General features: G+C 42.1%; 1 long non-coding RNA gene and 1 pseudogene across 1 annotated transcript in view; one reads left to right on the top strand and one right to left on the bottom strand.

Annotated features, from left to right (window-relative positions):
- Nucleotides 1-15,320, top strand: part of LOC105481522 (uncharacterized) — a 30,867-nt gene extending 15,547 nt beyond the window's left edge. Inside the window, exons 4-5 of the long non-coding RNA XR_987008.2 lie at nucleotides 13,778-13,901; nucleotides 15,045-15,320. This is a non-coding gene — a long non-coding RNA (uncharacterized lncRNA). The remainder of the gene's footprint in view (nucleotides 1-13,777; nucleotides 13,902-15,044) is intronic.
- Nucleotides 1,571-3,895, bottom strand: LOC105481644 (HIG1 domain family member 1A, mitochondrial pseudogene; annotated as a pseudogene).
- Nucleotides 15,321-26,098: the final 10,778 nt, after the last annotated feature.

The following is a 26,098-nucleotide window of genomic DNA, read 5'->3' as shown; positions in this document are numbered from 1 at the left end:
GGTAGGCAAAGGGCTGTATTAGTTTGCTGTGGTTGCCATGACAGAGTACCATTGACTCTGTGGTTTACAACAGAAATTAATTTTCTCACAATTCTGGAGGCTTGGAAGCATAAGATGAAGTTGTTGGCAGGTTGGTTTCTTCTGAGGCCTCTCTCCTTGGCTTGGAGATGGCCCTTTCCTCCCTGTGTATGTCTAAATTACCATTATAGGTAATTTGTTTAATGTTTATGATTCTTATGGAGAAAATAAACATAATGCACACATTTAAAGTATTCTTCATTTATCTTTGCATTAGTGCTTAAAATACATATTTCTCTTTCAAGATGACATTTAAAAATTATTCTAATACAATAGCAGCAGAAATATAATTCTGCAATATTTAAGAGCTAAACTGGAATCCATAATTAAGCTATTCTTATGTTTAGAATTGTGATTTTGAGGCCAGGCATGGTGGCTCATGCCTGTAATCCCAGCACTTTGGGAGGCTGAGCTAGGTGGATCACCTGAGTTCAGGAGTTCAAGACCAGCCTGACCAACATAGTGAAACCCTGCCCCTACTAAAAATACAAAATTAGTCGGGCATGGTGGCACATGCCAGTAATCCTAGCTACTTGGGAGGTTGAGGCAGGAGAATCACTTGAACCCGGGAGGTGGAGGTTGCATTTAGCCGAGATCATGCCATTGCACTCCAGCCTAAGCAACGAGCAAAACTCAGTATCAAAAACAAACAAAGAAACAAACAAACAACACAAGAATTGTGATTCTGAAATAAATACCACTACCATGTAGCTCTGTTGTAAGCTTTCTAGATTTCGTTTATTATTTATTTATTTGAGACAAAGTCTCACTCTGTCACCCAGGCTGGACTGCAGTGGTGTGATCTCAGCTCACTGCAACCTCCTCCTCATGGGTTCAAGCGATTTTCATGCCTTAACATCCCGAGTAGCTGGGATTATAGGTGTGCAGCATCACATCTGGCTAATTTTTGTAATTTTAGTAGAGACGGGGTCTCGCCATGTTGGCCAGGCTGGTCTCAAACTCCTGGCCTCAAGTGATCTGCCTACCTCAGCCTCCCAAAGTGCTGAGATTACAGGTGTGAGCCACTTTGCCCAGCCTAGGTTTGGTTTAAACACACACACATACAATTTCAGTTGTGGGTGGCTTTAGAAGTTATACTCCATGCACTTTTTTAAAAGAGTTCCAAAAGAGCCAACCAGTCCACAAGACAGGCAGAAAAGAGTTAAGCAGGATAAATAGGACTCCTACATAACATTAAAGCATGCAAAAATCTGCAGAAAACAGGGAGTACTTCAAGGTTGGCCTACTGTCTTCTTTAGAACTGATTTCATCTTAACATTTTTAAAAGGTGGACATTTTAGCATCATCAAGTCCATTTAGGTGACATGTTTCTTTTGTGTTAACTTGACTCTCCTGAGTGACCTAGTTAGTGAAGCAGTCATGGGTACTTTCGTCACCAAGCAAATCAAGCCTGCAAGAAAGGCAGCCAATGTTCAAAATACCATGTTATTGTTGAATACATTCAATTTATTTTCAACATAAACATGTAACCTCAATAATGAAATGTGTAACTAATGCGAGCTCCTCCAACAAGACCAAGACAGCATCTCTTCTTCTTGTAAGGCTTAGGTTTTGCCCAGAATTCCCAATATAGGGAATAGCCCATACCAAGAGTCATTGCTCGCACAACAAAGCCTTGGGTTGCCATACACATGTGGATCAGGTGAAGGAAGGTTTTCATATTTCCCCTGATCTTTAATTTGTTAATTCATATGCAACAATTGCTGCAAAACCTGCTATTCCAGTGGGGATTAGTGGTGTATCTTCAGCTTTTCAAATAGGTTTTGATTCCTGATCTTCATTATATGAAGAAAGAAAAACATCTGTGTTGGTTGATATAGTGATTGCTTGAAGAATCTTCTGAGAGCAAGAACCTCTCACAATCCAAATGGCTTCTCCAATCTTTACAGTTTTCCATTTTTTTCTTATTATTGAGTTTTAGGAATTTAGGAATTTGTTATATTTTGGATATAAATCCTTTGTTAGATAAATGTTTGCAATTATTTTCTTCCATTCTTTCATTTTATTAACAGTGTCTTTTGCAGATAAGTTTTTAATTTTAACAAAATCTGACATAACTTTTTTTTCTCTCACAGATTGTGCTTTTGGCATTATATCTAAAAACTCATCTCCTAATCCACATCATATAGATTTTCTCCTAGGTTTTCTTGTAGAATTTTTATAGTTTTACACTTTACATTTAGGTCTGGGATCCATTTTGAGTTAATTTTTGTGAAAGGTGTAATGTGCTTATCTAGGTCCTAGGACCATTTGTTGAAGATCCTTTCTCCACTGAATTGTCTTTGAATCTTTGTCAAAGATAAGCTGACTATATTTGCGTGGGTCTATTTCTGGACTGGTTTTCATCGATATATGTAGAAAACTTACTGTTAGGTAGCTTAATACCTACTTTAGGTATTCAAATTTATTCTCTAAGAGGTAGAAAACAAGTGCCCCCAAGTCTGCTATCTCCCCAGAAGGAAAAAAAAAAAGATAAAAATAAAATGCATTTAATTTCAATCAGCATGCGTGTGTATGAAAATCTACCTCAAAATAGCTAAAATGGTAAAAGATGTGTTGCTATTTTAAAGTCAGAAGAGTTGGATTTGCCTCCGGCAGCTTTAAGCTTCCAGGGTGTTATGGCTCACTAGTTTCAGGTTAGAAAATTAGAAATGCAAGGCATGTATGGTTTCAGTATCTGCCATTCTATCATAATTTCATAGTACAAGGGTTTCCAGGGAGGGACCTAAGGCAGAGGGTGGGAGGGAGGGGGCAAAAATTTATGGAGAAAAGAATGAAAGGTACCAAGAGAACTAGTCCAACTATCTGTCTTTATTTTTAACAGCTTTCAAAGCAAGTCATGCATGCTGAGCACTGCAAAAACACCAGGCATTTGTGGAGGGGGAAAAAAAAGTCTTCTGGGAATGCACTGCTTGAGGGGAGAAAATGGCTTCATAAAGAAATGATGCAAACACCATACTTTGCCCTGCCAGCAACTTCTCTCTCAATTTGCAACTGCAGAATGAAATATCCACTACACCAAAGCCTCAGTCAGCTGCAAAAACAATGTATTGTAATCTGATATTTATTTTTTCTGAAATGGATCCACGGCCCTGACATTTCAGACTCTGAAGCTTTGCAAAGCACCCAGAGAGCCTTTGCTGCCCTTGGGGGAGTGCAGAAGGCCATGAAACATCCTCACTTTTGCAATATAATTTTTCTTCAAGAACCCACGCCAGAGTTGGATGAGTTTCCATCCAGCTTTGGGAGGGAAAAACAAAAATGAATTAATTAAGCTTACCAGACAGCCTTCAAAAAGTGTAATGTCAGCCCTTTATTATGATATAATATCAGCCAACACTTGGTTCACTTTCCCTGGGAGATACTGGATTGGAACTGCTCATATGGAAGAAGCACTTGGCTGTCCCAGCCCATACACTCAAGTGATTTAAATCTAGTCTCAGGAGAGACTTGACATCATAAAGGGAAATTGTACTCAGGTTTTCTAATCTATGAAAACATTACCTCAATATTGCTAAACTTAAGCCTTACCACCATTTCTTTCTTTCCCTCTGTCACAAAACTTCATGGAAGAGGAATCAATGCTTCACTACTTCACCACCTAACATTTCCTTAACTCTGAGATCCACTGCCATAGAAAATGTGAATGATGCTCTTCCTTTAAAGGTCACTAAAGACCTCACATTCTTCCATCCAACATGTATTTTTCAGTTGCCGTGGACTTTACCATTAGACACCACTTACCAACCTTTTTTTCCATTCCGAAGCTTTGTGTTTCCTTGCCTTTTGTGGACATGCTACCGGAAGTTTCCTCTTTGTCTCTTTTCGGTGCATTTTCCAGACCCTTCCTTGTGCTCATTCTCCAAGGTTCTTTATTTCAACCTCTTATTCTTTTATATTCCTTTTCTCAACAAGCCCCCATTCCCATATTCACAGCTATCATCTCCTTGATGGCTGGCACTTTAGCAGCAATCTTGAATCATGAAGTACCCTTGAGGATGAAATTCACCAATGGAGGATGCTGAAGCAGGGTATTAGAAAAAACTTGCCAACCTCCTGATTTCTTTTATGTAGTAGAATAAGCCCTGTGTGTTTAAGCCATTCTTCCTTTGAACTTCTTATTTTATGCAACAGAATCGAATTTAACTAATACAAATAGGTACCAGCCTGGGTATTTTGGCTCATGCCTGTAATCGTAGCATTTTGGGAGGCTGACTTGCAAAGATCACTTGAGGCCAGCAATTAGAGACCAGCGTGGGCAACATAGTGAGACCTCATCTCTACAAAAAATAAAAAGAACAGCTGGGCATGGTAGCACAGGCCCATAGTCCTAGCTACTCAGGAGGCTGAGGTGGGTGGATTGCTTGAGCCCAGGAGTTTGAGGTTATAGTGAGCTATGATTGTGCCACTGCACTCCATCCTGGGAGTCAGAGCAAGACCCTGTCTCTTAAAGAAAAAAAAAAGAGTATAATAATGCCTTGCTCATAAAGTCAGTATAAGGTTTACAAGATACATACAGGTCATGTATCTAGCTCAGAACCGGGCATAGCCTATGTTGCCAAATTTTACAGATATTATTACTATAAACTCTATGCCTATATTCTAGCTGTGGTATACACCATACCACAGACCATCAACTGTGTCCTAAACAAATCTCCTCAAAAACCAATTTTTCCTGATCTCCTTCTTCGGTTTATGACATGGCTAATCTCTTGTTGCTAATGAAGGTGTTGATTTTCCAATTCTTTCCCTTTTAATATTGAATCATTTACTAAACCCTACTAATGTAGTCCTTCAAGGCATCTCCAATTACTTTCCTCATTTTTGTATTTCCCCTGCAAACTCCATAGTAGGGACTTTCATTATTACCTACCCAAACTATTGCAACTGTCCACTCAGTTGTGCCCCCACCGTTGTGTATCTTCCGCTTTTCCAGATTATTCTATGGAAACCTTGAGATGAATATTCCAAGAGCCCTGCTCTAATCTTGTTACTCCTCAAATTGAAGACCTGAATAACATATGATTGTCCACTGAGCTAGATAACTCCCTCTTCAGCCTGGCTCTTGAGACCCCAACCTATCTTCTGACCTTGATCTCTGTCTCCTTACATGCTAGTCAGTCTAGACCCTTCCATTTGCCTTCTACTTTTTTAACTCTGTTGCTTGGCTCATGTTTCACTCATCCAGAATGTTCTCTTACTCCATCCACTTCCTACATTTCCATTTCTTAGCGAACTCACAAAGCTGCATGGAAATATTGTCATTCCAGGACAGCCTCTTTCCAAAATGGATGTTGTTTTCCCTTTACTTCAAGCATTTTGTGTCTGTCTTATGACATTTGTGTTATATTGCTTCACAGCAGGGATTCTCAAAATTTGGAGAGTACCAGAATCACCTGGATGAATTTTGAAAACACAGATTGCTGTGCCCCACTCCCAGAGACCCTGATTTAGAAGGTCTATGGGGTGGAGCCTGAGAATCTGCATTTCTCATAGGATCCCAGGTGATGCTGCTGGTTTGGGGATATCACACACTGGGAACTGATTTATAGTGATTTGGATCTAATTCTCCTTCTATATTGTAAATGTCGTGAGATGGAACAATATGGCTTATTTTAACCTTTGTATTTCCTGTAGCTTTCAACACACAGTAGATACTTAATGACTATTTACTAATATTGAAGACCAAAATTTTGCTTTTAAACTTGACAGCCTTTGGAGTTACGTTCGGTTGTTGGTTCTCATCAGCCAAAAAGAACACATCTAAGTGCTTTTGCTGAGGACACAGCCGAATTCTTCCTAGTCTTTGCTGTTGTGTTTGGTCTGGGGATGTGAGCTCACAGTGTGTACTTGGAGAAATGTTAAGTATTGAAGGCAATGACATGAATTCAGTGAAAGCAGTAGTTGAAGGACTCCCCCAAAGAAATAGGATGACAAAAGTTCAATATTTGTGAAATTAAGTATGAAGGTTGCCATGGTAAGGTAACAACAGATTTGAAATCTATAATTGTACCTGGAGAGAGGCCTGTTAAGAGTCCCCTCCATGTATTTTGTTCCCTCTTATGCTTTTAATGCTTCAGAAGCAAGTCACTCTGAATTCAAGTTCTGATTATAATTACCCTTATTATTATTCTCAGAATGTTCTTTGGAACCAACATGGTTTTTAGGGAAGAAAATTAATTGCAGCTTTTCTTGGTTTAGAAATGTAGGCAACCGGATATTCTGGCAAATTCACGTCCTGTCTTCCTCCCATGCATAGATAACAGACTTTCTCTTTCTATCTCTCTATCCAGTTTTCCAGTCAGGGTATTTTTTTCAGGAGGATACTATGGAATTCTGCATGTTGTAATTGTTTTTAAAGTCATAAGAAAATCAAGAACAAGTCAGCCAGAGAAACAGTAAGACCACAATCATCTCCCCAGAGACCTTTGTTTTTAGGTTTTAATATTTCATGTCATACTTTTCATGAAGTGAATCCTATAAAAATAATGAAGGATATACGGAGATCATTACAATAAAGGATACATATCAAATATGGATTTTTTTATTTTAAGGAGGCAATTTAATTATATCCAGATGGAACATTTAAAAAGTCACATCTATGCATCATCATCTTTCAGCAGTAGCACAGATGGTACCTTTTCATTTGTACCACGTGCCAACATCGGCAGTGTGTCCAGCCGTCTACCCCGCCTCCATCACAATTCCAAGTTTATGTGTAAAAGGACATGTTGGTTAAGTCAGAGACCCGTGGGAAACTGCATTATCAGGGGCCGTGACATTACTATTTTGTAGTATTTCCTTCTTGAGGGAAGCAGATGGGGTTGCCAGACCTTGACTTTTGTTTGCTGCTCTTGAGTAAGGTGCCCCAAGGCTTTTTGCCCCATCCGGGAGACAGGCCACAGATCTGCAGTGATAGAGAGAACCATGCAACATCTGCAGACCTTCTGTTAAAAGCCCTTGTTTGTTTAATATTCTGTTTCCTTGCTATTTATGTTTCTAGAAATTAGGGAGAGGCTTATCCCTTCATGTCCCAAATAAAGTTAAAAATGATGACTGATGTCATCAAGGGCCCTACAGCTGATGAGAAACAAACAGACCCATAAAACCAAACAGAGTGGAAACACATCATCACCAGCACCACCAGCAGGACCACATCACCCCCCTCCCCCACCTGACTGTAGGAATGGTTTGTGTGGAGACAGTAGCAGGAATTTTGTTTCTCTAGAGAAATTCTTATGGTCTTCTTGGGGGCAGCATACCAGCTTGGGGCCCAGAAAAATCCCAACCAGGGGAGGCACCAAGTAACTAATTAATGGGAAGCACTTATCATTGCATTTGAGGGCAGCTAAAGGGACAATGAAAGCACTCCTCGGTCACTCTCTGCTCACCTGCAGTTTGTTTTGTTGTGATAACACAAACTGTCCAAAGAGCAGAGAATTCCTAATTTTGTCTTATCCTAGGGCCCTGGGGCATTTCATGGCCTAGCACTTATCACTTTATTGACAAATCCTAAACTGACTGATGTCACTGATAGTGACAGATACTTATCATTTTCAACATTCCACATCTGTGCTACCCTCTGTGGTCTCCTGCCCCTGGCTATTAGTAGAGAGCTTCTAGTTCTTTGAAAAGCACTGTCTCCTCACTCCTGAGCCCTTCCTGTGTCCTTGCGCTTAGTCAGGAGCCTCTGCAGCTCCACTCATCAAGAGGTGGAGCCTATTTCCTTGCCTTTTGTTTCTGATATCATCTGTGTGATTTGCCTTGGCCAATGGGATGTCGGCAGCTATGACCCAAGCAAAGGTTTGAGAAAAAGCTTGCTCTTTTGCAGTGGGGTTTGCTCCTCTGCTGTGGCCATGAGCAAGTGCCTAGGCCATCCTGCTGGAGAATGAGAGGGATTGGGGCAGGGCTGAGTTGTTCCATTTGTCCCAGGTAGGAACAGTCTAAGAGCAACTCACAGCCAAAGGACTCCGAGACCAATACTTTACCTTCCATTTCATTGTCAAATTCTGGTTTTAGGGCCGGGCACCGTGGCTCACTCCTGTAATCCCAGCACTTTGGGAGGCTGAGGCAGGCAGATCACTTGAGGCCAGGAGTTCAAGACCAACCTGGGCAACATGGTGAAACCCCGTCTCTACTAAAATTACACAAATTAGCCAGGAGTCATGGTGCATGCCTGTAATTCCAGCTGCTCAAGAAGATGAGGCATAAGAATTGCTTGAACCTGGGAGGTGGAGGTTGCAGTGAGCCAAGATCATGCCACTGCACTCCAGCTTGGGGGACAGAGCAAGACTGTCTCAAAAAAAAAAAAAAAAAAAAAAAAAAAAAAAGAACAACTCTGGCTTTATCTCCCATGTAATTCCCAAGCTTGCCCACTTCGCTCTAACTCCATGGCTGCCACCCTGACAGCTGTGCCATATTTCACCTGGGTTTCTGTAACGTCCTTTTTCCTTCACACTTTCCTGCAAGACTTTGCCCACTCAGCAACCTGGGAATCTTTTAGAAACATAAATCAGTTGGTGTCAGTCTGCTGGATAAACCCTTTGCTGGGTTCTCCTTCCTCTTAGAATAAAAGCCAATACTTAGGCCGGGCTCAGTGGCTCACTCTTGTAATCACGGCATTGTGGGAGGCTGAGGTGGGCAGATCACTTGAGGTCAAAAGTTCAAGACCAGACTGGCCAAAATGGTAAAACCCCATCTCTACTAAAAATGCAAAAATTAGCTGGGCGTGGTGGCGGGCCCCCAATGCCAACTACTCGGGAGGCTGAGTCAGGAGAATTGCTTGAACCCAGGGAGGTGGAGGTTTCAGTGAGCCGAGATCACACCACTGCACTCTAGCCTGGGCAACGGAGCAAGACTCTGTTAAAAAAAAAAAAAAAAAAAAAAGCCAATACTTAGCAGTTCTCAAGGCTCACATGGTGTGCTTCCTTAGCCGAACTCACTACACTGCCCCAGCCTCTTCCTAGCTCCTATTCCACTGACCTGCCTTTTTCCCTCAGCAAGATAACTTCCCTCCCATCTCTGAGCCTTTGCCCATGATGCTCCCTCCACTTGGAGTGCCCTTTCCCCAGCACTGCTGATCACGGACTGATTTTCCCGCTTCAATATTTGCTTAAATGTTACCTCCTCCTGGAAAGCGTCTCTGTCCTCTACCTAATGAACCCCCCAAGTTGCAATCACACCATCTAGATGATTTCTTTCATAACACTAATGACAATCTGTAATTCTCCTATTATTTATTTGCTTCTTTGTTGGCTGCCTTCCTAGTTAGAATGTAAGTTCCTCTTAAACAAGATTGTGATTTTCTTACTTTCACTGATATTTCCAGCACCTTGCCCAGAGCTCAGCACATTGTCAGTGCTCTGCGAATGTATCATATATGAGGTTAAAAGTGGAGAACCCTTATATCTGTACATGCATTCACACAAATAACATACATGCAATAAGTGTTCGTGTGAATATGTTAGTGATTCCTTTTTCATTTTTTTTTTTTTTGACCCTGTCACTTAAACTGGAGTGCAGTGGTGCAATCACAGCTCACTGCAACCTCAACCTCCTAGGCTCAAGTGATCCTCCCACCTCAGTCTCCTGAGTAGCTAGAACTACAGGTGCACACCACCATGCCTGGCTAATTTTTTGATTTTTTTTTTGTAGAGATGAGGTCTCACTATGTTGCCCAGGCTGGTCTTGAACTCCAGGGCTCAAGTGCTTCTCTCACCTCAGCCTCCCAAAGTCTGGGATTATAGGCGTGAGCCACCATGCCTGGCATGATTCCTTTAACTTCACTCTCATATGTAATGTATATGGGGAACACACATATATGTGATGTATTTGCAGTATTTGTGTATAATGTATAATATACATATATATGTAATGAGAACTTAAACAATTTTTTGAGTCCTTTACTTTTCACCCAACACACACACAATTTACCCCTCAGAATCTTGCATTATATAAAAATAGAAATTGAGCATCTTTTTGTAACAGTGGATATAAGCCTACCTTATTTTTAAGGTTGCATAGTATTCCTTTGTATGGCTATATCATAATTTATTTAGCCACTGTGAATCAGTAAGTATTAAGGTTGTTTTCATTCAGTGATGAGAAAACAGAAGTTGAAGGAGATAAACAGTTTGTCCAATCCAATCAATGTTGAACTTGAGGTCTGAGTCCTAGTAATGGGGCGGGGCACCTGAAGCCTAACCTGAAACACCCATGTCATGTGCATGGTAGGAGACATGTTTGTTGAGGGTAGATTCCATTCCTGTTGGTGTCCTTTTTTTTTTTTTTTTTTTTTTTGAGACAGAGTCTTACTCTGTCACCCAGGCAGTAGTGCAGTGGCACGATCTCGGCTCACTGCAACCTCTGCCTCCCAGGTTCCAGCGATTATCCTGCCTCAGCCTCCGGAGTAGCTGGGACTACAGGCACGTCCCACCACTTCCAGCTAATTTTTTGTATTTTTAGTAGAGACAGGGTTTCACCGTGTTAGCCAGGATGGTCTCAATCTCCTGACCTCATGATCTGCCCGCCTTGGTCTCCCAAAGTGCTGGGATTATACATGTGAGCCACCGCACCTGGCCACTGTCCTATTTTTTTGGCTATCCTTTCTCCAATCAATTCATCTCCCAACACGTTGAAAGGGATCATATATGTCAGTGGTTTTCAAACTTTACCACTCATAAAATTACCCAGAGATCTTGTTACAACTCAGACTGCTGGGCTCCACCTCAGAGATTCTCACTTAGTAGATCTGGTGTGGAGGCTGAAATTCTGCATTTCTACCAAGTTGATGGATGCTGACGCTACCGGTCCATGGTCCATGCTTTGAGTATGGGAAATGCTCTGTAAAGTCTGTAAAATCAAGAGGGTGTGAGCTTGAGCCTGTATCGAATCCTTTCTGAATCCCAGCTATTGTGATAAGCATTACGGGGAAATAAAGAAACCCAACTTGAAGCCTCATCCATAAAGACTTGAGAATTTAATCAGTGAAAACAAAATGTGTGACAAAAGCATAAGTTTTCAATACAAAGAAGAGTGATATAAGTGCCAAAGGAATAGTCTTTAATTAGAAACCAGTTCTGGGGAAATAAACACTCTACTTAGTGCAGACCATCTGATTTTTGGAATCTACTTCTTGAATATCAATTTTGTTGATAAAACCTTCTCCCCTCACTTTAGCATGTGTGGAATTAAGTGTTTTCCTGGAACTTGTTGACAATTGGTTTGAGCCTCTGCTTGCTGTCTGTCTCTTAGCTGAGACTGTCCCAAGGGCCACATTACCAGAAATGGAGGCTGTCTTAGGTCCGGTTTCCTAGAGCAGAGCCTGAGATGGGAGGTTCTTGTGCAAGTGATTTATTTAGGGAGCGCTCTCAGAAGAAATCTGAAATGGGGTGAGGAAAGCAAGACAGGGCAGAGGCAGGAGACGAATGAGGATATGGATTCAGTTGTAGCCTCAGCCTGACCCCACGGGGAGCTCTGGAACAAGAACAGCAGCAGAGCTGTGCCACCATGAGTCAAGGGGGCAGCTTTCAGTGGCCTGCTATCAGTCACCAATGTGGGTTGTTCAGGGTGGGGGGGTGACATCATCTCCAGGGTGAAGTGGCTCCCATTGGCACAGGTGCCTTCATTAGGACCTTGTAGGCCAGGGAACCCTTCCTGACTTTCCGCAATTTCCCCCCTGATTCTCACAGTCTCTGTAAAACGCGCTTTTCTTGCCTCTCTTTTATTTGGCAAGCACGTATCACACACATATTCTAGGCACTATTTGTACACTTGTAAGGTGCGTTCAGGGCCTTAATCTCTCTGTTCCAGAACCCACAGTGATGTCACTTGCTGACAAAATCTGACCTGGTGACTCCAAGGAGGTCCTTGACCCTCTCTCCCTCCAGGGCCATACACCTGTATTTTATTCGTGGTCTTCTAAAGACAACTCCCATGTAAGATCGAATGTCCTGCCTCTGGGTTCGCCCTCTCCTGCTCTACCCCACACTCCAGCCAGGGGAATCTCCAGTCAAGAGAGGCTGGCCCCTTTACTCTCACTTAAAATCTTTAAGGATGCTCTATTGCCCTCCAGGTAAAGTCCAAATTCCCCATTCTGGTTTGTAAGATTCTTTATGTTCTGGTAATCTGCCCACCTCATCTCTCACCTCTACTTAAGCTTGAGAAATGTCAAAATGTACGCTCACCAGGGCATCTGCATGGCTGTGTCTTAGCTTGTTCTAGCGTGCTGAATAATGGCCACCACAAGATACCAGGTCTCAATCCATGGAAATTGTTAATGTGACTTCACAAGAAAAAGGGGTCCTTTAAGATGTATTGTAAATGATCTTGAGATGGAGAGATGTTCTTGGATTATCTGGGCCCTAAATGCAATCCTAATGTGCTTATAAAATAGACGCAGTGCCGGACACAGTGGCTCACCACACTAATCCCAGCATTTTGGGAGGCTAAGGTGGGCAGATCAATTGAGGTCAGGAGTTCAAGACCAGCCTGGTCAACATGGCAAAACCCAGTCTCTACCAAAAATACAAAAATGAGCTGAACGTGGTAGTGCACACCTGTAATCCCAGCTACTTGAGAGGCTGAGGCATGAGAATCACTTGAACCCGGGAGGTGGTTGTTGCAGTGAGCCGGGAGGGATCACGCTACTGCACTCCAGCCTGGGAAACAGAGTGAGACTCTGTCTCAAAACAAAAGAAAACAACAACACAAAAAGACAGAGGCAGTGGGAAAGTTGACACACAGAAGAGGTGAGGGGAAGAGGGAGACAGAGATTGGAATGGTACGGCCACAAGTCAGGGACTGCTGGCAGCTGCCTGAGTGGGAAGAGGTAAGAATGGATTATCCCCTAGACCCTAGCTTCTTCAGGGAATGTGACTCTATCAGCAGCTTAATTTCAGATTTCTGGCACCTAGAACAGTGAGAGACTAAATGTCTTTTATTTTAAGCCAGCTGCTTTGTGGGAATTTGTTACAGCAGCCATAGGAAACTAATACGGTTGTGATTTACCTCTTCCTGGAATTACTCGGGACCCCCACTCTCTCCCACAACACATATTTCATCAGCATAATTCTCTGTAGCTCATATACTGCCTCCTCCAGTTAGCCTCCCAGATTTCTCCTCTCACCACCTCCAGGCTTGGGTCTGAATAGACAGCCCTCCTCTGTCTCCCATAATTCCTGTGCGATCCTCTGTCATTGCTTTTGCTCCATTCTTTTGTATATGACTCTTCCTAGGTCAATCTCCTTGTTAAATTTTAAATCCCCAGGGCCCTATTCATTTTCCTAGCTCCCAGGCTTGGCATCATGCCAGGTAAAAGTGTCTTTTCTGTATTTGTTTTCTGCCATGATGGGGACGTAGATGCTACTGTCCAGTGGTTAAAGGAGAGATCTGGGGACCCGAAAAATCACCATACATGGGTAGGTGGCAGCTCCCCAGGCTGAACCAGGAGTGAGCAGCTTTCTCCCTGATTGTCCAGCCCTCCAGCTCCGCCTGCTCTAGAACTTTTTGGGGCCAGGGGCCTGGGGTGCTCCCTTCAGTTTCATGTCTGCAGCTCCCATGTTTATTTTCTGCTCAGCTTTTTTTATAATCTCCTCCTCTCTCTGCTCTCCTTCTCCTGCCTCCCAAACAACAGTGACTCACCACCTCTGATGCTGCTCCCTTTTGTCATTATTTTTAGGAGCCGCATGATTTCCCTCATTATCACCCTCGGGCTACACCAGGATTTGGCCTTAAGTGTTTTATTTCTTAGGGCCAAGGTGCAGAGCACAGACCAAGTGACATTTCAATAAACTAGATGTCAGGTTAGTGTTATAATAATCTGGTTTCTCTGACGAGGTAGCCGCTGAACATAGAATTTGAAAATTAAAGATTGGGCTTCAGTCAAAGGGATGATCTGGAGTCTTTTCAGTTCTTCCTCTACAAATTAGCTGCTCAACACAGAAATCCTGGTCAAAATTTGCAGTCAATTTTGACATTCCCTTCTAAAATCTGACGTTTTTTATTAGCCTCAAATGAAGGTAGGTAATTGTTTTGTTGTTTTTTTAGACACTAGGTAGAGGGATTCTAACAAGGAGGTGGTGGTGACAGTCTATTTTCTACCCTTTGTGCTGTTCAGAAGCCACTGTAATGTTGTAATTATGAAAGTTGGGCTTTAGGGGAGGGTTTAATAGCTTGTTCACAAAGTGGCTGAAATAGTTATCTATTGCCACGTACAAATTATCCCCAAACTTAGCAACCCCAAACAACAAACATTTGTCATCTCACAAAGTTTCTGAGAATCAGGATGCAAGAGCAGCGTAGCTGGGTGGTTTTGGCTCAGGGTCTCTGATGAAACTGCAGTCAATATGTTGGTTGGGGCTGCCATCTTCAGAAGGGGCTGGAGGATCTGCTTCCTAGAAGCAAATTGGCTGAAGGCCTCAGTTCCTTGCCACACAGACCTCCTTAGAGGGTTGCTTGAGTACTTGCTTTACATAACAGCTGGCTTCTTCCAATGTAACTGATCCAAGAGAAAGAAAGGAGGAAGCCACAAGGCCTTTGATAACCTAGTCTCAGAGATTACACATTGTCACCTCTGCCTTATTCTAGTCCGTAGAAGTGAGTTACTAAGCTCATACTCGAGGGGAAGAGAATTTGGCCTCACCTTTTGAAGGTAGTGTTGACTAATTTGGAGGCATATTTTAAACCACCCAACTGTCTTTTTTTCAAATAGCTTCACACAAGGCAAACAAGTCATTGTTGCCCTGTGGATAAAAATACCACCTGGTATTTGAATGTTCTGCTGGGAGGTTGCAAGAAACATGGAAGTCTTATATGAAATAGTGAAAAAATAGTATCTATGAAGATGAGTGAGAGGGTATTCTGCTTTCGTAGGCATGGATGAGGGAAGAGTTTGGAAAATGTGGGGGACACAATTTAACTTAGAATTTTCTGTTTAATATATACAGTGTTAACTAGCTATCTCATGGGGCTCTTTGATTCAACAATTCAACACTACGAGGAATGAGACAAACATCGCTGCCTTCAAGGATGAGAGATGAATGGAGCAGAATAAACCCCAGCTAAGCTGCCCAAACCCAGCCCAGCCTAGACAGAGACTCAGCTGAGCCACAGGTGCATAAATGATTCCAGCAGAGACGAGAACTGCTTAGCTGAGCCCAGCTCAGATATATACTGAAGAAGTGTGAGACATTAGTATTTATTGTTGTAGTCCACCGAGATTGCATGATTACTTATTATGAAGCATTAGTAACAGAGACAAGTTCACAGTGTCATACAAGAGACAAATATAATGGAAAAAAGTGCAAAGCAATATATAATAAATATTATACTTGAAGATTGTATAGGGTGCTCTGAGAAGACTGAAATGGGAGTGTTTAAATCTGCCTTGGGAAGTTGAAGACTTCAGTTGCCTGAATAAAGTCCCAAAGATGAGCAGGTATTTGCCAAGGTGGGGTGGGAGAAGCACATCCTTTTAGATAACTGCAAGTATCTTAGTAAATTGGAGAGCAATAGTAATGGATGAGTCCAAATTTTTGGCAGCCACTGGATCAGGAATAGCTTCGTACGCAGTGCTAGAATTTTCACATCTTAAAGGTACCTATTGAAGAATTGAAGAGGCATAAAATGATCGGACTGATGATTTTTAACTATGCTCTGGGAGTGGTATAGAGGGTGAGGCGAGACCCAAGCAGGAACTGGGTAGGCTCATACTGAGTCTGTGCTCTCCCAGATATGTCCATGGGAAAAGAGGGGGCAGAGGAGATATTCGGAGGTGGCATAGACAAGACATGGTGACTGATTTAATGAGGGGGTGGTTCCTGGCTTCAGTCCCAAGGCAGAGAAGTTTAGAAGGGGGCGGTGGTGAGCATGTCATTGTGGTTCATGATGAGTTTGAAGTGCCTGTGGGTGAGCTAGAAGGAGGTGTTTAGTAGGCAGACAGAAATATGGTTTTGGGCCTCAGAAGAAGAGCCTGCAGCAGGCATCTAGGTTTGGGAATCATTTGCATAAAGGTAGTAGCTGAAGCTATTATAGGCAAGGTTGGGTTTGTATACTTTGAGAAGCAAACCCAATTTAGTATCTTAGGGAAATGCAGACACCTAAAATATGTGCAGAAGAAGAGAAACTGAAGGAGATCGACAAAAAGCAGTCAGAGAAAACCCAGGGGAAAGCGGTTTTGCCAAAACAGACAAAAAAGTTTTTTTTTGAGTTGAGGTTAACAATATCAAATATCCCAGGGAGACTAGAGTAGCTGAGGATTGAAGTATTTTATTTGTTTGTTTTGTAACCAGAAAGTATGATGAGTCTTACGGTGACCTGAGTGAGGGTTTAATAAAGGTGAAGAAGGATGGAAGATAGATTGTAGAGAATGGACAGGAAAATTGAGAGTCAAGAAATGAAAACAACAATGGTTATCAACTACTGCATGATATTAGAACTATCCATGGTCTCTTGGCCTTAGCTCTAATTTTAGCCATAGATGAGTAGACAATTCTGTACAGGCTTTGACTCACTTCAATCAGGAAGCATCTCACCTTTAGTGTGTACCTTGGGTTTTCCTTTTTGTCTCAGGGCTTCTTCAATGCCATGGGCATCTACGAGAGTTTGCTTGACCCCGTGGATGCAAGCATGGCAGTGTGGGGGAAATTAGTTCCTCTAGAAATAACCCTTTAGGTACATGGATGAGAGCTGATGAATAAATGATCCTGCCACCCATCTTTTGGATGCCAGTTCTGAGAGGCATTCTGTACACTTCTCAGAGGTCCCATGGAATTGAGCCCCATTGCCCAGAGTGGTGACCTTGACAACAATGCTTACAGTGACTTTTCTTAAAAGATCTCTTACTCCAGCTCCCTGAGATCACCTCTTAAACTACCTGAATCCAAGAACATATGTCAGTCTCTGTTTTAAGAGCATCTAAACTAAAAAGGAAATATTTTAAACACTAGTGATTTAAGACGATTATGTAGATATCAACAGGTACTCACTCACTGTGCCCATTCTCCCAACTACAGCTCCTGCTACTTAGGTAGCCATGTTTTGTGTCACATGACCAACTTCTCCATCAATAGCTCGTTGAACCAAAGGTAAGCACATGACTGAGCTCAGTCAATCCAAACACAGGCTGCTCAGCAACCTATGATGTTGCCTGTTGGGAATCTAAGTGGGGAAATAACTGGATTCTTTTCTGTGGGAATGAGGGGGAAAGCAATGAAAGCAGCAGCTCAAAGGTTGGGATGAAAAAGTAAATGGAGAAAACATGGTTGGTTCTCTTTAGCCAACATTATGAGGTAGCCAAAGCAGTGAGAATATAAAGACAAACAAGTGGAAATACCACATAGCCGTTAAGCAAGAGGAAGAGAAGACTCCATGACTCTAATCCAATTCTTCTGTGTGACCTTCACCACAAGCTTCCTTTTGCTTGAGGCACGTTTAGTAAGACTGTTTCATGCAGCTACAACAGCCTCAGTAGAGTCAGTGTGACTGGATAAAGATACCTATGGAGAGAATGTGTTTGAAGCCCTCACTCATTCCTCCAAACCAACACTCTACCCTTCTCCACCATGTTCTGGGTCTTGGAAGTACCAATTTGTGTGGACCTCATTACTGACTCCCATCTGCTAGCTTCTGGTAGGCTTTGGCCCTTGGGAGTCATCATAAAGGCAAGAAATCAGACGGTAGGAGTGTAGGGAGACTGGTATTTATTTTCAGTTTTCTCTCTCCACGTTGCCTTAGGTTGGCTCCATCCCTTCACCAAAGGCCACAGCTTCAGCCAGACGGTGTCCTCTCCATGGAAAACTACCTTTTCTAGGTTCAGGGAAACTGCTCCCTTTCCTTGCCTCTTTGGGACTAGGGATGGGAAGGGCCCCCACTGTTGCTAGTCCCAAGGGACTTCACTATCCTCCTTGGTTTCTCTAAACTTGCCCACACCTTTATAAATAGTTGCTGTTATTAAAGTCCTGTTTCATTATCCAGTCATTCTAAGAGCCTTACTGATACAGGAAGGCAATACAGCATAGATGGGAAGGGACATTTTGAAACTGGAGGGACAGGAAACGAAAGTGGTTTATGCCTTATGATTGTAGACCATGGTGCTGTACTACTCCAGGGAGCATTTTTCACATTGGGAAGGAATTATGTAACCTATGCCCCTGCTGGTAACTTCTGTTTTTCTTTTTTAAAAATCTTTTCTTTTTTAAAAATCATTTATTTTATTTATTTATTTTTTTTTTCAGAGTCTGGCTTTGTTGCCCAGGCTGGAGTGCAGTGGTGTGATCTCGGCCTACTGCTACCTCTGCCTCCTGGGTTCAAGCGATTCTCCTGCCTCAGCCCCTGAGTAGCTGGGATTACAGGCACCCACCGCCATGCCCAGCTAATTTTTGTATTTTAGTAGAGACAGGGTTTCACCATGTTGGCCAGGCTGGTCTTGAACTCCCGAGCTCAGGTGATCCGCCTGCCTTGGCCTCCCAAAGTGCTGGGATTACAGGCGTGAGCCACCACGTCCGGCGCCTTGTTTTTTCTTTTAAGTGCAATGAAAAGTCATGCTACGAGAGAGGAAAAGAAAAGGGTGGGGTAGGAAGGGTTCTTTTGTGTTTGGAAGTCCCCTGGATCTGAAGGGAGAGCCAGATGAAGTTGGAGACTATATATATATATATATATATATATATATATATATATATATATATATATATATATATATATTTGTCATTTTGGTAACTATTTTGAACTTCCTTGTTGAGATATACATACAGAAAAGTACACATGTAACATATTACACAGATCAGTAAACTTTCACTAACTGAACACACCCATGTAACCAGCACCTATATCAAGAAACAGGATATTACTAGCACTGCAGAAGCTTCCCTTGTGTCTTTAGTCACTGACCGTTTCCCCCAAGGATTTCCAGTATTCTAGCTTCTAACGCTATGGACTCATTTATCCTGTTTCTGAACTTTATACACATGGAATCAAACTATATGCTCTCTTTTGTATTTGGCTTCTTCCATTCTATATTAAGCTGATAAGACTTATGTATGTTGCTTTAGCATGTAACTGTAGTTTACTTATTCTCATTACTGTAGGTGTTCTATGTTAAAACAGCCAAAATTTATTTCTTCATTCTATTGTTGATGGGCATGTGGATAAATGCCAGTTTGAGCTACAAACATTCTAGTACCTGTCTTTGCGTGAACAAAAGTATATACAGTTGACCCTTGAACAACCTGGGTTTGAACTGCACAGATTCACTTACATGTGGATTATTTTCTACCAAATGGGGATGGAAAATACAGTGTTCATATGATGCAAAACTCAGGGATACAAAGGGCTGACTTTTTCTATACTCAGGTTTCACAGGACTGACTTCAAGACTTGAGTGTACACAGATTTGGGTAGAAGCAGAGGTCCTGGAACTAATTCCTTGCCTATACAAAAGGACCACTGTATTTCTGTTAAATAGATACTTAAGAATAGAATTGCCAAGTCAGTGTATGCATACAGCTTTAGTACTTACAGCCAAATGATTTTCTAAAGTGGTTATACCAATTTACACTGCCACTGCTGGGCATGAGAACTTCAATGGGATCATACATTTTCCGTGGTACCAGTCCAGGATTTTCCTGTGTTCCCAAGGACCCCAGACCTAAGGAGGGGTCAGGCAGAGAATTCTATTGATCCAGAGTTTGGGATTTATAGTCCAGGATTGAAGGGCAGAACATGAAAGATGTTGACCCCAGAGTGGAGGCTGTCACACACTGGAGCTCTTGGCAGGATTGGAAATTGGGCTCATTGAGAGAAAACTTAGAAACAGACACTAGAAGTTTAGATTAGTTTGAAGGGCAAGTGCAGAGACACAAGAAAGAACATGAGAGAGTGGAGGTATGACTATTTTGGTTAGAGAATGACATATATGGAGTTTAAGATTGCTGAACTTTGGAGCAGTGTTGGATGAGCTGAGACCCAGGATGAGAACAGCTTTGTGGTGTAGGAGGGTGTATTCAAGGGCACCTTGGTGATGGCTGTGAGAATAAAGGAAGAGAGGGCAACCAAGGAACAGGTTATTTCAGGAAGACGAACTAGAAATAGCCTGAAGAGGCAAGGGAGAACTGAGTTCGTAAACAGCCCCTGTCCTCCAATCCTTCAGAAACCATTGTTATTTAAAAGCTTCTTTTTGTACTTTTTTCTGTAGTTCCTTTTTAAATACTTTTTTTTTTTCTTTGAGACAGTCTTGCTCTGATGCCCAGGCTGGAGTGCAGTGGTGCCATCTCGGCTCACTGCAACCTCTGCCTCCCAGGTTCAAGTGATTCTCCTTCCTGCCTCAGCCTCCTGAGGAGCTGGGACTATAGGCATGCACCACAACACCCAGATAAGCTTTATATCTTTTGTAGAGACAGGTTTTTACCATGTTGGCCAGGTTGATCTCAAACTCTTGTTCCTTTTTAACTAGTAATGTCAGTTCTCCTCATTCTCTTCTGTGTTACCATTTTGTCAAAATTGCTTGACTCTGTTTTCTTTGGTGTTCCTTTTCCTTATCTTCCTCTTCATGCTAAACTATCTGGTTCATTGCCTCTGGGTCTTTAGGATTAAAATAAACAAAACCAAACATCAACCAAAAAACACCTTTCTTGATGTTATTATCTGTCATCCAAAACCTTAGATCCACTACCAATATTTAGAATATTTATATATTTAGCTTTTCCATCTACTCTTGAGTTCATCCTGTTTGTCCTCTAAATTATTCTAGAACAGAGACTTTTAAAGATTTCTTTCTCTCTCTCTCTCTCTTTTTTTTTTTTTTTTTTTTTTTGCCTCTTCTAACAGTGAAAGTGCTTTCAAACAAACTCTCCGATGAAACCCTATATATGGAACAGGCGAATGTGGAGCTGCTGTTACTGTATGCAACCTGAACAACGAGATGCAGTGCCCTGGGTAGGTGTCCTGCTTGCGTGGTCTCTCCCTCATTTCCCTCTCACAGTAGATGCTTCTTAAACACATCTTCTAATTTTCTTGTCCCCATCTCTTATTCCACCCACAGCAGTGGCAATCAGTTTCATACAGGGTCTAACCAGCCTTACAGAAGTGTGAGCTGACTGTCCCCACCGCAGCCCCACCTCTCCCTTCTGCCCTGGAATTTCTCTAGTCCTCTGGTGCAGGACAGCCTTATAAATAACCCATCGTCATCCATGCACACAACCCAGAACAGGGAAGTAATCTTTAAGGTATATAAATGAAGGTTCTGAGAGTAGAAATTTACATGGGCCATTGTCACAGTCAAATCGATAGTTGTGGAAAACAAAGTGTGGCAATCCTTGACCAAAAGGAGTTGAGAATTGAGGGGCAAATGCAGCTCCCTTTCCTGTCCCAGGCAGATGGTCCTAATAGGCATTTCATAAGCTTCTCAGCTGTCCCATAGAATCAAACGTGCAGGTGGCTGTAGCATTGGCTGGCTAACTCCATAACGCATGCCTCCATTGATTTTCCAATGAGTTTTTCACCATTCACTTTTTCATCCCTCATTCCTGCTCCCTGGAGTCACACTGCCAAAAAACTACTTAGCCTTATTCCTCTATGTCAGGTTTTGTTTTCTAAGGCGGCATCCTGTAACATCTCCTAACTTGGGAAAAGCACTTCCAAGGTACTCCAAAGTTTCTTCTTGGTTTGAAATCATTGCTTTGGAATCAAATTATGTTGAGATAGTTAGAAGAGATATCTTGACTGAAGAACAGCTAATTATTCTCAGCGCTGAGCAGGCAATTTGCATTTAATGTATATAAGTGAAAGCTCTGAGAGTAGAAATTTAAATGGGCCATTGTCATGGCCAAATCGATCCGTGTGGAAAACAAAGTGAATTTTTAGTGGAGCGGTATAAAAGCTCTAGCCCCTTGGAGAGTCTGTTTGGTCTGATTTGGAGTTTTGCCTTTAATAACAAATGAAAGTACAGATTTAGGTCTCTAGGGCTTTCTATCTCCACAGCCTCTGGATGTTTAAAAACACACACCATTAGCACTTGCCTCATCTTTCCTAAACTGGCGGTTGTCACGGTTCATTTAAAGAAGTACAACAGTTCCTCGGAAGATAGCAGCCACCTCCCACACCCCTACACCCCCAGACACCCAGGATACATCTTGTGTATACTTAAGCTGTCTCTGACACACATAATTTCTTTTTCAACCCTGAGTAATCAGTCGTTTTTGTACCCTTAGTAAAGAGAACACTGTATTTTTGTACAGAAAAGGTGGAGAGGAAAGGAAAATAGAAGAAAGACCCCTTTCCTCCCGAAATTTCAGTGCAAATTCCCACAAAATAGCAACAAATAAAAGATAGAAAGGAAAAAAAAAAAAAACCACAGAAGTGTCCAGAATAAGGGTGTTTGTCAAGTGCTAATTGAGGATCCAGTTTTATTTGTACATTTTGAAATGTTTTCTTTCAAATTCTGGGTATTTAGGGGTTAATGATGTGGCTGAAACCCTGTTGCTTTGAATAGGAGGGATTAGTTTTGTTGTTTCAGGATTAAGGTCAGTCTTATCAACAGGCTGTCAGCAGCCACCCTCAGCCCTACCTACAATCACTCTGCTCATGGTTCTCAAATCCTCCTTTGGGCTGCCAGACCACTAAGCCCCGTGATTTTTCTTTTGAATACCACTAAAGGGGAAGAATATTGGCATGTGTTCGCTCTAAGACACACTGAGAGTTCACCTTAACTTTTTGTTTTTGTAAGAGTCTAGGGTCAAAGAGGAGAGAAGAATTCCATACACCTCTTTGAGGTTGTAGCAGATTGATTGCAAAGACAGGCATACTATTACCACTCTCCATATGCACACTCTTTGCAATGTGACTGAAGAATTTTTCAACAAGAGGCAGAGCATATTTCTCTGTTTCTTGGATCTAGAAGGGTCTCGTGACTTGCTTTGGCCAACAGGACATGTCAGAGGTGAAAAGCTTAGCCCTCAAGATAACTTGCATGCTTCCAATCTCTTTCTTGGACTCCTGACTTTGTCATAAGAACAAACCTTGGCTCCCTGCTGGAGAATGAGAGACTTCGTAGAGAAGGAGCCTCAGCCAATAGCTGGCCAACTCCCAGAAGCTGAACTACCCAGTGGGCTGTAGCTGACCACAATCACATGAGGAGTCCAGCAGAGACCAGAAGAACTGCCAGCCAAGCTTATCCCCAAATGCCAAACTACAGAATTGCAAGCTAAATAAGTATTTATTTTTTTAAGACACTATGTTTTGGGGCAGTTTGTTACCTAGTAGCAGCTAACTGATAACAGAAGTTCATCGCCTCTACCATATTCCTTGAATTTTTTGCCTGGCTTCCCTTATTATCATTAAGAGTACTGGCAAAAATGATAACAATAGGTAACAGGAAGATAGAACTGTAGAGTGTAAAAGTTGTTTGGGCTCATAGTAACATTTGGGGAATTATTCCTATTTTCTGGACAGGAACAATAGAGAAAACAGTATTAATGCCCTTGACCTTGATGACTTTTGGGTAATGGTCAGAGACTGAGTTTTAATGGTGAAAAATTCAGTACCCCTACGGCTATAATTGGGAACATGGAGATACTTGGGCAGTTTAGTGGTAGACTCGAGAAAGGTATGAAACATATTTGATGTGAAATTAATTTACTTAAACCTAAGATGAAGTCCAGTGAGTACAACCTATGCACGTACATGTGATGAGTGAATTTTCTAATTGAAAGTAGCAAGATAGGCCTGTTTCTGACCCTGATGGTGCTGATTGTGTTTCCTTTCACCTTAATCATCATCTTAGTGTTATGGAAGATTTACAAGGCAATTTAATGAACATTATCCCCATTGATATTCCCAACCACCCTGTGGAATCGGTAAGGCAAGCATCATGATGTCCATTTTGCTTATCCATAGACTAAAACTCAGGGAAGTCTTAATCAAGACTCCTGATTGAATTCTCTTTCCAGAGCATGTCTATGCTACCCTTTAGTGTGCAAGTTTGTGGGAGGCAGCACATTGCCTTTTACTATTAACTTTCATTTCTCCAACCCTTGTTTGGGGAGGGTGTAGTGATACCTGAGGACAAAGGCTAAATTTCATGGTGAAGGGCAGTAGGTGTAGGCAATCATTTTGGTATTACTTTGCATGCAGCTTCTTGCTCAGCACCAAAGAATGCCGAGGGGCATTTCACTGAATCATGATGGATCCAAAAAGTGCTGTGAAGTAGATGGAAGGCAGCACATTTCTCTACAGCAGTGTTTTGGGGGAGATGCTTAGGAGCTGACATGAATCTTGTGAAGGTGATGTCTTAGTAGGACTCTCTGAAGCAGACCCTGAGACAAGGTTTTTTGGGCAAGTAGTTTATTTGAGAAGAGATTCCAGAAAAAAAAAAAAGGTAGGAAAGGTGGAAAAGAGACAGAGAAAAGCAGATAGCCGGTAAAGCGATTGATAATTATCAGGTGAGTTATCACATGAGCAATTAGACATTGATTCAGCTGGGGAACTCTGGGAGACAATGCAGAACACACACCTTGGAGTTATCCCAACCTAGGGTCAAAGAAGCTGGGGTATCCACTCATCCAACCTCATCCATTTTTGATGACTGCTTGCAAGGCCATTAAAACTTCAGTGTTCTGGCTATCGCTTCCTCAAGGCAGAGAATTACATGATTCTTCACTGACAACAGCCTTTTATGAACAGAAGTGTGTGCTTGGAGGATGTGGGCAAGGCATCAGAAGGGTCTGGTAGGAGGATTACGGGCCAAATTTTTCTGATTTCTTTATGGAGATAGGATCATAAACTCAAGGCAGTCAACCCCCTGAATAGAATGGTCTTGAAGCTGTGTTGTGGCAAGAGGCTAGAGGAGCCAAGGATTGTGTAATGGTGGGTAAACGAACACTAGCTGGAGGCATCCTGTCTGGGATTGCCCCTCCAGAACAGTGAGACAACTGAGAGTGTTGGCAACTCATCCAGGGGAGAGCTGCGGGTACTACAGTTAAATGCCTTGATAATGGTTCACTTTTCCTTGGTTTTCTTATTTCCTACATTCTAAGAGACAGACTTGAGTTTCCAAAACTTAAATAACCTGAGGTAGGTACACAGCAAACATGTTTGAAGGTAAATTAGTAAGTGGAGGATTGTATGAAGACCTAAATCTTGGACCATGAGGTCAACACCTTCTACTCTTCTAAGAAAATTTGACTTGACATTCATTCCTTGCATACCACTTGTCTCATTATCTGAACTTGCTTCCTTGCTCACTGGGCCAAGGGTTTGGAACTTTATTCTAGCATATGTAGGAAATACTTAACATGAGTACTGAGTAGCAGAGGAGGTACTCCACTATTATTAAATAAAAAGATAGAGGCAATTTGTACTTTCATTTCATCACTTTCAGCCTCTGCTTCTCCAGTGGGTCACCCTGGACCTATTTTAATTACTCTAAATCTTGAAGAATTCCCTGACTAAACTTCACTTTATTGGTAAGGTCTTCCCTGATCATTCTATTTTACAGTAACACCTGGCTGTGAATTGAAAGTGTCCCCTCCAAAATTCATGTGTTGAAACCTAAACCCCATTGTGGTGGTATTAAGAAATGGGGGCTTTTGGGGAGTGATAAAGTCATGAGAGCTTCACTCTCATGAATGAACTAGTGCCTTTTAACAGGGCTGGAGAGAACTAGCTTAGTCCCTTTTGTCCTACCTTCTTCCATGTGAGGACACAGAGTTTGTCCCCTCCAGAGAATGCAGCAACAAGGTACCATCTTTGAAGCACAGAGAGCAGCCCTTACCAGACATCCAATGCTGGTACCTCGATCTTGGACTTCACAGTCTTCAGAACTGCGAGAAATAAATTTCTTTTATTTATGAATTACCCAGTCTATGGTATTTGGTTATAGCAGCACAAGTGGACTAAGATACACCCTCTCTCCTACCTCTTATGCTCCGCACCCCCTTCATTGTGTTGCATTTCTCTACAACATTTACCATTCCATGTACTTTATATATTGTTAATCTCTGTCTTTGTA

Source organism: Macaca nemestrina, chromosome 15, assembly GCF_043159975.1.
Source record: "Macaca nemestrina isolate mMacNem1 chromosome 15, mMacNem.hap1, whole genome shotgun sequence".
NCBI classification, from domain to species: Eukaryota; Metazoa; Chordata; class Mammalia; order Primates; family Cercopithecidae; genus Macaca; species Macaca nemestrina.
Note: the sequence above shows the minus strand (reverse complement) of the source record. Positions and strands in the feature narration are given on the sequence as shown.